Source organism: Rhinolophus hipposideros (genome assembly GCF_964194185.1).
Source record: "Rhinolophus hipposideros genome assembly, chromosome: 1".
Lineage (NCBI taxonomy): Eukaryota > Metazoa > Chordata > Mammalia > Chiroptera > Rhinolophidae > Rhinolophus > Rhinolophus hipposideros.
In genome coordinates, this window is record NC_138047.1 from 28,980,926 (window position 1) to 28,993,186 (window position 12,261).

At 39.2% G+C, this 12,261-nt stretch overlaps 1 pseudogene across 1 annotated transcript; it reads right to left on the reverse strand.

The window, feature by feature from the left end:
* Positions 1-4,513: 4,513 nt before the first annotated feature.
* Positions 4,514-5,646, reverse strand: LOC308499079 (WD repeat-containing protein 48-like; annotated as a pseudogene). The gene has a single exon. The product of its transcript is annotated as a WD repeat-containing protein 48-like (transcript).
* Between the last annotated feature and the right edge of the window lie 6,615 nt (positions 5,647-12,261).

Below are 12,261 nucleotides of genomic sequence, written 5' to 3' on the forward strand. Positions count from 1 at the left end.
TACTTACACATCACACCAAGTATTATAAGGTAGTTGTAAGTCATATAGGGAGAGAAAAATCTGAAGTCTCTGTCTCTCTGCTAGTCCCCTTTCCCAACTGTAGATGTCACTAATTAATTGGTTACATTCCAAGATCTGGATTGGCTACTTTACAAGTAGACAAGGTCACCGTGCTCAAAGAGCAAGGACACTGTGCCACCTTCACTTGACTGGAGATCCCAGGCTCTGTCCCTCCTTGTACACCCAACTTGCGCTCCCTTCTTCAGTGTTGGCTTGAGTGTTTGTACCAGCAGTTACTTTCTTATTGGAAGATTGGAATTTAGAGGGGACAGGAAAGGCCCTACGTGGAGCCTGAGCCTGAGCCTGAGCCTGAGCCTGAGCCTGGTGGCTCAGCCTGAGTTAGCAGACAGACCCAGCTTTAGGGTGTGGATTCCAAGCCCAGATGGCAATAGCAGAGCACTTGAGTACCCTTTATTGGCCAGAGTTCTTGTTTTGAGAACACTTCTTTGGGATTTTTACTGTAAAAAAGGTGATTGGCAGGGCAGAGTCTCCACATTTCTCACTCTTAGCACTACTATCATCCATCTCCACCATCACCCCTCATGCCAGCTATCAGTAAGAAAGTGATGGTAGTGTTGAAACAACCAAAAGAGTGCTAGTTAGAGAACCATCACAGTAGCAGATGCAATTCTGGGCAAAACATCTTCAGGTTAGCCAAAGGCACATTAGCATATGTGAGCAAAGACAGGATAAAAGACCACCAAGAAGTTACTGGAGTAAAAACTTCCCTTCATTGAGGGACCGTGTGCCCTCCTACAAAGCTCTACCAACAAATAAATAATGGTTATGTCATGGTGAGTCAATATGATTGAGTTGGGGGCAGAAATGCCATGCGTCCTTATGTAGTACAGCTGCCCATATCTTGAGAAGTGGTCCCTGGGACAGGCAGCAACTAGATTTAGAACGAATCTGTTTTAACTAAAGAACCTTTGCTCTGGGAAAGCAGAATGCAGGAATACAACGATAACAAGACACAAAACCATTTTTGAGAGTGTTGAGGGATTTGTGATATCCTGTCTAGCACCCGGGCACCTCTGACATCACTAAAGGCTTTCTCTCCATCAGGTCCTTGGACTGGTGGAAGCCACGGTGAGTTTGACAAAGGACAGCTTCATGCTTCCACATTGTGCCTGCGTGGGGGGCATGGGAGGCTGATAGGGAATGTATTAAAATGGGTCCCTCAATGAAGCAGGGAGTTCTTAAAACATTTGCAGGCAAGTGAAGGAAAGGCCCTTTCCCAGGTTCTTTTCTCCATGGTGAACGTGGAAGAACACAAGCTGACATCACTGTGTGAAATTCAGCATAAAAAAATAAAATAAAAAAACCTATTACTATAATGAAATGTAGAAGCTGTGTAGGACATGCAATTGCACTTTTAACCATATGTGTATGCAAAACTTGTGATAGAATGAGCAAAGCATCTTTGAATATATTTGCTTAACAACAACAACACATTTGCAGTTAATTACTTTATTTGGTGGATGGGGTGGGAGGATAAAGAGAAGAAAAGGAAAGGGAGTGAGGGCAGGGAAAGGGAAGAGCCATGAGGGAAAGGCTGCCTTAACAATTCCTTGCTACAAAGTGATGATTGATGGTTATTGATCGAAGTTGACCGTTAAGGTGGTTGAAATAACATGGCCAAGATAAGCATGTATTAACTATTTCATATTTGAATTATATTGAATTCTTGGATTACCTGTTTTTCTGAAAAATCATATCTACTCTTTACTATTGACTTAAATCTTATCTCCTCAATAATACCTTTGCCCAGCCAGAAAAATTTTCAGTTCTCTTTACATATTTTGACCATATTATTTACTTGAAACTAATCTCAGGGAGCTCTATTTTCCATAATTATTTCCACAGGTACACACATCTCATATTTCCCCAAAGACATTTTTCTTGGGGAGGGAGGAACCATGCTTCAAACGTTTTCCTCATGTACTTCCTACACTGTGTTCTGTGCGGTAGATGCTTAATGAGTGTTTGCCGGGAGCCTGATATCTGGAAGGTTTGGCTCATTTTCAAGGCTACGCATTTTAATGGTACTGACAGAAAACCAAATTTTCAGATTTCAGTTATGTATTTCATTGTCCTGACTTCATTTTAATAAGATATTGATTTATTGTCCAATATCTTATTTTCTCTTCTCTAACATAGATATAGTAATAAACTAACTCATGCAAATGTTTTGAAGAATAACGAATGAATAAGATTTGGCATCCAAACATAAGTACAGAGATGTGTCTTTAAATCAAGGTTATATTAATGGAGATTGATACAATATACCAGCAGTAGTGATGTGGAAATGTTGAAGGTTAAGTAACACTTTTAAGTTCTTTACGTGAATAAATGTTTTTGCAAACCAAATTGCAAGTGGCTAAATGGAAAATAATAAAGATAAAAAAATAGATGGAATTTTGTGGGTAATTCTGAGGTATAAGAGAAATTTAAAAAATTCTGAGGACTTATAATAGGAATCTCTAAGTCTATAACCCTCCCAGCCTCTTGCACTCTGTTTAAGTTGAGCAGGTACTAATGTTGTTTAAAAGTTTAATTAATTATGTTTTGATTAGATAATACACAGGCATGGTAAAAAATTCAACAAAACTGTCTTTCTTCTACTCCTGTCTCCCACACCCTGGTTCCTCTCCTCTGTGAAAACTGCTCTGTTTTTTGTATTTTCTTCAGAGACAGTTTCTGTGAATATGAGTATATTTCTAAATATGCCTTTTCACTTTTATGACATAAATGTTGGCATACTAAAAAGAAAGTCCTATACCTTGCTTTTTTTCACTTACCAATATCTCTGGAGATTGTTCTATGTCTATACATGTGGCTCTACTGCATTCTTTTTAACATCGCCGAGATCTACGTTATGGACGGAACATAATTGGTTAGGCAGATAACCTCAGCTCAGCATTTTCAAGGTTGTTATATAATAAAGATCATTTTCAGTGGGTATGTCTTCTTCAGAGCTGCTTTGGGCTTTTGATGTGCCATATGAATTATTGCTGGAAATTCATGGCTGCGTTCTCTGGATCACATTCAAAGTCTACATTATAGCATTAACAATTATATTCCTGGGGCCCTTTGCCTTCATGCTTCAATTTTGACTGGGTGTTATTCAGCTATTCTGTATTACCATCAACCTTGAACTTTTTTTTGAAACTCTCCTATTTTTGAATTTCTTCTCTTTGTTATCCCCAATAGCAATGTATAGAAAAGTTTGTGGAAATTAAATTTTTTGAGTCCTTGAATATCTGAATATATCTTTATTCTGTTCTCATAGTAAACTTCATCATTTGTTTATAGGTATCCAGGTTAAAAATAATTTTTTCCAATGATATTTTAGACATTAATCCAGCCTTTATTATTTATATTGAGAATTCTAATTCTCAATACGTTTTCTTCAAACGTAACCTATTTAGATCTAAAAGCTTTAAGGAATCTCCATTTTTATTTTTTCTGAACTGTTACTATAGCGTACTTTTTTTCTCTCTTGTGCTGGTTATTTGTTTAGGTTATTCCTTTTAATCTGGAGAATTGTATCCTTTGGTATTGGAAATGTTCTTGTACTGTTTCTTTGATAATTTTTATCCATTTTCACTTTTTTTTTCTGTTTCTGGAAATCATATTTCTTGGGAATTTGGTCACCAGGCTTCAAACTTTTTTTTTTTTACTTATCTATTTCATTTCATTGTATAATATGTAAGTACTATGAGGGAAAAGATTTCTGTCAGTATCATTCACTTTGTTTTTCTACTACCTGGAACAGTGCCTAAAACATGGGAGATACTCAAAGAATATTTATTGGATATTCTCTGTTTGTTCTCTATCTAGTAGATTTCTTCAACTTTATCTTCCACCCATCTACTGGATTTTTATTATTTTATAATTTTTTAAAGACAACCGCAACAGTAATTATTTATTATGAAATGGGTTGGCTCTCAAATCACACAACAGCAAGTTCCTATTAAAAATAACTGTCTCAAATGGTGAAAGCAATTTGTTTGTTTGTTTGTTTTAATGACAAAGGACAAAGCCTTCATATATACTGCATCACTGGAATGCACTCTCTTAGAGGAGCTGTAGGGTATGATGTGTCTCTAACTAGCATTAACAGACAAAGGTAGGGTCCTTTGAAATAAAAGGAGGAAGCCAAGACTGTGCTGGCCCGTCGTCCGTTTCTGTACATCTTATGAGACATAGTCAGCTGGGAGATCTTCTGCTCTTGCATTCCGCTTCCCTTGGGACAGTTTAATCTACACAAGGAGATTGGTTTCTATATTACATCTGGATTAGTCATTTCAATTAAAAGAGAATCTCGGTCCATATCAAATTGGCCCTTAGAAGTCTTGCTCCTGTTGGGGCTCAGTGGGCTTCCTAGGACTACTCTTGGGACCATAGAGGAAGGCCAGTAAATAAATACCCAGGAGAGTTCACACACCCTTCATGTGGACTTCTGCCAGTAATGGAGGGTGAGGTCACCATCACTCTTCCATAGGAAGTGTTTCACTGTTTGTCCATATGTGGGTCCAACACCTGGTCCTAGCACAAAAGTTCAATTTTCTCCTCTGCCAACACAGCAATATCATCTTCTTTTTCCTGTTCTCCTGTTTTGTTTTGTTTTTCATTATTAGAAGAGCTAGTGGTTTGAGACTCATTATCCAAGTTGATAATTTTCTCACAAACATATTCATTAGTTTCTGGACTTGAAGATGCATGAGGTTGAGGTGGAAAGGAATTTTATTGAATTTGGGCATAGTTTTCCTTTGACCCAGCAATTCCACTTCTAGGAATTGATCGTGCACAGCGATGTCGATTACCTATTGTAGCACCATCTCATTCAGAAGCATTGACTCAGCCTCACCAACAGGATCTCAGCAGAACAGCCTGAATAGTGTGCAACCTCCAGCTTCCCCCCAGATCACGGGGTGTGGGGGGGGGCACTCCAAAGTATAATATCCATTTCCCTTCAGTACTTGGTTCTCCTGCTCTCCATTTACATGGTTTACTTCATTTTCTTCTTCACCCATTGGATTCACGTGTTCTAGGCCAATATTCTAGGAGTTCCTGGAGTAAAATTCCTCCTAAATACAGTGTTGGATCTGACCCATTCGGGTCGCTGATGCCAGTATCTTTTGCAGAAACCCAAGCAGCAACGCGGTCACTCTTATGCAAAGTAATAGTCAACATCTCTGTTTTCAAATCTATTGAGAACCAATTTGGCACATACAACATCATAAATCTTTTCTTAATTTCATCTTTAAAATCCAGTTTTTCCTGATCTTCAACTTTGCACACCTTCAGTACATCCCAATATTGCACATTATTATTGGTATCTTTAGTGAATATATGTCTCTTATCATTAAGAATGTGGCACTGAATAATACTAGCACCCCCTTTAATAACCTGGTCAGGTTATATACAAAGGGATGTTAGAGGATTTGTACAGTCATTGTCATAATCTCGAGAGGATCTAAAGTTATGAATTCCCTTCAATATCCAGGTATTTGCTGTAGATTTAGTTGTTGCAGCGTGGACTAAGAAATATCCATGTAACACCAGTGCCGTGCGGAGCATCTCGTGGTGTGAGGCCAGGGGTCTTAATTCAGAACCGTTGAATTATTGTGAGAAAATGTCCTGTCACTGTGGTAGTGTTTTGGTGGACACAAAAAGGAATAGCATGGTAATTAACCTTTGGAGATACATATGGCACTTAGCTCTTGCCCACATAGGTAAAACAGAGGAAAACAAGTTACGAACAGAATGAAAATGTCACTGTAGCTTTATTAAAAATAACTTATTTGGAACTAGGTTGGTGCAAAAGTAATTGTGGTTTAAAAGGTTAAAAATAATTGCAAAAACCACAATTACTTTTGCACCAACCTAATAACTTGAAAGTATATTGTTAATATACTCGAAGGAAACAAAATGTCCTTAATTAAACATCTTATGTATTGAGAAGTAGAAATATCTTGTAAGAATAGTATACAAAGTTAAGGTAGTTAAACTAGCTATTTTTACAGTTAACCATTTTTACAATACTCTTTTCACGCTATACTCTCTTTCTCTAGGTAACTTCATCTAAGCCAGGGTTGGCTAGATAGTAAAAATTTTAGGCTATGCAGGCCATACTTTCTCTGTTGCTACTTAACTTTGCCATTGTAACAAGAAAACACAGATGTTAGTTAGGTATAGATGATTGGTGAACCAATGATCTTGGCTATATTTTAATAAAACTTTATTTATAAGACCTATGGCCTGTGGGCCATAGTTTGCTGACCCCTGATCTAAACCTATGGCTTCAGTGACCACTTATATATGGGTTACTTTCTATATCCCGAGTCCAGAGTTTCCTTCTGTGCTCTGGAATGATATTTCCAATGTCTTACTGATCATTCCAGAGGGACTGGCATCTTTAACATCTTCAAAGATATACTAGTGCCTCTCTTACATCCAGGCCCACTCAAATCTGATGTCTGTACCATGCAACTGTCTTAGTGAATAGCACTGGAGAGTAGAAACTCCTTGTTAGGAGCGGTTGTGTAGTATTGAAGCTCATCTTCACAGACTTTGAAGCCAGGCTGCACAGATTCAAATCTCAGCTCTACCACTTACCAGTTCTGGACTTGGACAAGTTAATTAGTCTTTTGTGCCCTCAGTGTCCTCATCTGTAAAATGGAATTACTACTAAATGAATAAGATATGTAAAGGACTTAGAACTGTGCTTAGTACATGGCATGTGTTATGTTGCAGTGTGCTTTCTTGTGGTTATTATTACTATTTCTTTCACTTTTATTCATAGCCAATCAATCAAGGAGTCTTAGGATTTTATTTCTTAAATAGGTCTTGAATCTGTACATTTACTATTATTTTCTCTGCTAACACCATAGTTGGAATTAAGACTACCTCTTGCTCAGTTTCCTGCAAGAATCCCCCTTCCTCCGTTTTCTTTTTTCACTCTGAGAACCTCCCTGCTATTCTCCTTGTATTTACTCTCACTCTCTTCCAATCTATTTTCCACAAAGCTCCTAGGTAGATCTTCCAGAAATACAAACATCTGCTTCTTAAAACTCTCCAACAATTTTCCATTGCTCTTGGGATAAAACCACCATCCTATAGGAGCAATCTGATCTATCTCTCCAGATTCATCTCTCACCTGTTCCACCTGGAACCACCACTCCTGCTCCTCCTATTTCACAGTTCTGCTTTCCAGCCACTCTGGTTCTTCATTACTTCAAGTGTACTTGCTCAGCTCCTTCACACCTCAAGGTCTTTGCACATGCTATTTGTCCTATCTGCCTGAAATGTTCTTCCCTGTTCAGATTTACCTCGTTAATTCCTCCTACATTCATACATGCATCTAACACTTTGCATTTTCTGTCATATCACAATATTACATAATTTATTATGTTTATTATTTAAAATGGTCTCTACTACTAGAATGACACTTTTTGAATATTTGCGTGTATGTGTGACTTTTATTTATTGCTGTTTCCTCGGTGTCTAGCACAGTACTTTTGCTCAGTAAATATTAGGTGAATGAATTATCTAAATGTTTTACGTCAATAATTTGCCTACAACCTCAGTGACTCAACTACGTGCTGGCTTAAATATTTTGCATTTGTACAGTTAGTTCTTACCTAATGGCATTGATAGGTTCTGCAACTTTAAGTGAAATGATGGATAATGAAACAATTTCACCATAGGCTGATTAATGCAAATCTCATCAACATTACAACACTGAACACAATGATGTTATTCAAGGACCTGCTGTATATGGTTTTGTGCTTTATAAAATACTTTCACATACATTAGCTCAGGGGATGAGGGGTGGAAGCTCTGGTTATTTTGATTCTATAGCTGAGGAAATATAGTTAGGGCCATGTAACTAATAAGAGAAGTAACACGGCTCTTGTGATACCCATTCCATGGGTGTCCTCTCTACATCATTTTGGTGTTTTCTTGAGTATCAGGACAAAGTGTGGGCAAGAACGTCTCTGGCTGGCATGAGTGAGAAGCCACTGTTGGATTGAGACCAGCTGAGATTCAATTTTGAGGTGTGCGAATTGAGACTTATTCCAGTTTCCACTGGAGCAGGGGATTAGGATGAGCCAGATCTGGCCTGAGCTGCTGCCCTGAGACCTTGATGGGAGGACTGAACTTGGAAAACAGTCTGTGCATTGAACCAGTAATGATCAAGCACCAGCTACATGTGTGTCCAGTGTTTGGTGCTGTGCGACACAAAGGTCATATAAACTGGTTTCTGCCCTCAAGAAACTTGTAAAACCTATAGCAAAGCACATGAATGTATGTTTAAAAATGCAAATTGTACTGTATTTCATATGTCAGATGAGTTAAACAATACCACATGGTGTTGATTTTTTGAAAACTATGTTAGCCAAGCTTGAATAGTAGGAAAGAGATGGACAATTTGAAGAGACAGATTTGTTCATTAAAAGAAGTTTCTTGGGGACCTACCACACGGCGAACTTTAATCTACGCACGGGGGTGCAACAATGAGCAAAACAGTCACCACTCCTGCTTTTATGGATATGTGAGGAAGCAAAAAAGAGAGAGTCTTATTCCAGGGATAGTGAGTAGATCATTTTGCCTAGAATGGCACTATTCTGTATAATTTCAATGAGCCACATGTGGTCATTTACTTTTAAATCCGTTAAAATAAATTAGAAAAAATAGCAAAGAAATTCAGTTCCTCAGTCACGCCAGCCACATTGCAAGCGCTCAATAGCCACATGTGGCCAGTGGCTATTGTATTGGACAGGGTACAGATAGGGCATCTCCATCATCACAGAAAGTTCTGTTGGAATGCACTATACTAGAATGTAATATTTAGGTTGAAAGCTGTTTTTAAGTTTAATAAACTGGTCTCAATGGATAGGTTGGATTTGGGGGAGAAGATGCTTGTTTTCGGGAGAGTTCTTAAGCAGTGGCTGTAGGAATGCAAAAGAATCTTGCAAAGGCAGGATACACAGTATCACATGTGACAGCAGCAGCCAGTGATGAGTCAGAGATTCCAGCCTAAGTCACCAGAGAATAAAATGACCTTAAACAGGCACTGAAGAGCTAAGAGAAAAGGCAGTTTTAGGGGCCTTATGCTGAGGACAACTTTAGATTGGGTTCAAAATAAAGAAGAAAGCAAACATAAATGTCTGGCAGTGGACAACAGGAGATCAGAGAGAGAGAGCAGGCATAGTTGGAATGATTGGCTCCTTGTGAATTAGCCAAAATTTTGCACAGGATTGCTTGTGTCATCATTGGCCTTACTTGCTTGATTTTCTAGTTCAACTAGTGTTAAACATGTAGGATTTAGAGATCTGGGTTTGAAGCAAAATATTGAGCCATAGTTTCCAAACCTAAAAATAAAAGTTAAAATGACACTTTTTTTTTTTTTTTGGATTCTTAAGATTAAATGTGGTAATAAGTGCCTGACATGGTTCTTGGCTCTGAGTGGGCAACCTGTAAGTGGTAGTGTTCTCCTTCCATAGGGTGGGTACAGACAGGACCGAATCGCTAATGAACACCTAATAATTCAGCTGGATTCTGCAGTTACACGTTTTCTGTGGAGCTGTAGCAAGCCTGCGGGACACTGAGCACTCATTCCTGATAGACTGACAGCAGCTCCCCACCAACCAGAGAAACAGTGGGGGCAGAGAATGAGCTCTGGGCTGGGGTGAATCTCCCAGTTGTGTGGCCTAGCCCACATGGTTATGCCACATCTGTAACATGAGAAGGCTGAACTGGCTGATCCCTGAGGTTTCATCTGACCTAGATTCTGTGATCTCCGAAGTCGGGTCCGGAAAGGATCTTAGAGAGATCCTTCACTTTCACAGTGTCAGCTACCAGCTGGGCCTTATTTGGATCTGAGACTGAGAAGGCAGTTATGCTTATACTTCTTGAAATGCTTCTAATGAAAAGAAAAAACAATCATCTATTCATCTAGACACAGTATCCAGTAGACATTTAATCATGATGGAACTGATGCAGAATGAGAATTGGACCGGTTGGCTTTGTGAAGCCTTGGTAAGGGCCTGTGGGAACAGAGTCCCAGAGAGCAGTTTCCAGGCTCTCAGCCTCACATGGAAAGATGCTGGCTCAGTTATTAGATGGCCATCAGCTGTAATCAGATGGCCATCCACTGTGCCTGGGTGGCCATCAGCTGTTACTGGTTAGCCATTAGCCATTAATATAACTGCTGTGGCTACGCTGACAAGGGGGTTGGTTGGTTGGTAGAGAAGCGGACGGCGGATGTGACTAGCAAGTGGGGTTAGCAAGCAGATGGTGGATTGCAGATCATGTGGATCCTACTTCCTGTGTCTTGCCCAGACGCCAGCAAGATGGAGGTGTAGGAAGATCCTCAGTTTGGGGTACTGGCAGATGTTTGCTTTTGTCTCAACCAGCCGCCATTGAGAATATAGTGGTATGACTCCTCTATCTATGGCTCCATTCTTGTTCCTTTTTGGCCTCACCATATCCTGTGTTCTTGTGTGGGGAGCAGGAGCTGAGACCCCACATGACATGGCCTCTGTACCTGGAACTCCTAGTATGGTTACTGATGAATTCTTCTGAAAGCAGAATATTCTGAACCTTTGACCCCACAGTTGACTGAATTGTCCTCCTTGATCCCATGGTGAATGACAAGGTAGACAATTATGGGAAGTGGATAGGCACGGAATAAAGGACCAGAAAGTCAACTACAGCCTGGGATGTCACCCTCCCCACAGAATTTGGACTGTTTTATCCTTATTACTAGGAATCAAAACTATGACTGGGGGGCGTGGTGAGAAAAAAGTGCATTTTGATGAAATTCCAATTAAAAGAACAATTAATTGGGCATTTAATACTCACAAAGCATTTTGCTTGATGATTTTAAGGAAACAAGGATGAATCAAATAGGCTCTGTGCCCTGAAGAAATCTGTGATGTAAGGGAGCAAGGGTGGGTAGGATAGGAACAGACTAAACGACAAAGGGATGAGCCCATGTTTCTAAAGAAAAGAATGGATGGATATAAATCAGATCACCTGGTGGGAATATCTGAGTTATTTTCAACTGTCTAGTGCCAAAGACACTGATAAGAAGCTGGCCATGGGAGGCTCTCTGAACGACACCTCCACCCCACCCCACCCCACCCTCCAATATGTTTTATATCCAAGAAGAAATTGAAAAACTTTGGTAAGTGGTGACTTTCCTTAATGAGACAGCTGTATTTTTGTGCTTCATGCTTAGCCAAATCCTATTTAATTAACCTATGTAGACTTGTTGATTGAAGTTAATTAGAGCCTAGGATTGATGTTAATTGCCATTGTAAACTGCCAATGTTATAGGCAGTACATTTTGAATTTGGTTAAAAAAAAAATTGAGGTAGAGGTCTATTTTTCTTAGCTTGCTTACTTTTTGTCTTATGCTATCCTCTCCTTATGTAAAAAGGCATTCCTCCATCTCTAATTGTATTTTACTTTGTTTTTGTTGTGGGTGGTGGGTTACTGCAGGAGCTGATTTCATTTTAGTCAGTAATTCCTTAGATATGTAGACAGGCTCTTTCTCTTCTTTTTTTCTCCTTTCTGAGTATGCCCTACCCAACATGTGCATACACATGCGCACACATGAACAAATGCACACACAAACGTATACATGCACACACACATACACACAAACACACATACACACACATGCTTGCACCAGAGTCCACTCCTACTTCTACTCTGCAAACCTGCATGGATTTTCTCAGGCAGCTACATGCTGTTAAGCCGTGGGAATGAAGGAAGGCTGACTGGCAATTTGATAGGATGCTCAATGGGCTAATAAAGACAGTAAGTAACCTCTTAGTAAAATGTGTGTGTATATGATGAAGGTGGTGGTGGTGGTAGTGGTGTGGTCATGTGTGAGGAGGACACAAAAAGGACAAATAAATATAGGAAGAAGTAAAACAGAAAAGGCAACATTTTCAGAACCAGAAAGTGTGAGGGGACTGGTGTTTCCTCTATTTTATTTCAGCTTTGCCCATCATACTTTCTCTTCAGCTTCTAGGTCTTCTTTTACGCATAAACTCAGTTTAGCTAAAACTGTCACATTAAAGTTTCTCTCTCCTCACACATTAAGTAGACATATCTACATGTGTAAAATACTGTGCATATTTTTACAAAATATCTAAGTAAACATATAGTTTGGACCTC